We start from the raw sequence: 218 nt of genomic DNA, 5'->3' as shown, positions 1-218 counted from the left end.
TTTGTTGACTTCTGGCTTTAATACCCTCCCTTTAATGCCCAGACAGACTGCTGGGGACACACTAGGAAGGCTCAGCTAGAGCTGCTGGGAGCAGGGACACTGGGGCTGGGTCACATTGCAGCACATCAGCATAACCCACAGTGTATTTTTAAATCCTCCTTCCTGCTCGAGATTTGCCCATCACTTGATCCAAGCCTACAACAGTAAATAAAACAGCG

Source organism: Vidua chalybeata, chromosome 24, assembly GCF_026979565.1.
Source record: "Vidua chalybeata isolate OUT-0048 chromosome 24, bVidCha1 merged haplotype, whole genome shotgun sequence".
Classification (NCBI taxonomy): Eukaryota; Metazoa; Chordata; class Aves; order Passeriformes; family Viduidae; genus Vidua; species Vidua chalybeata.
This window is presented reverse-complemented; position numbering follows the sequence as displayed.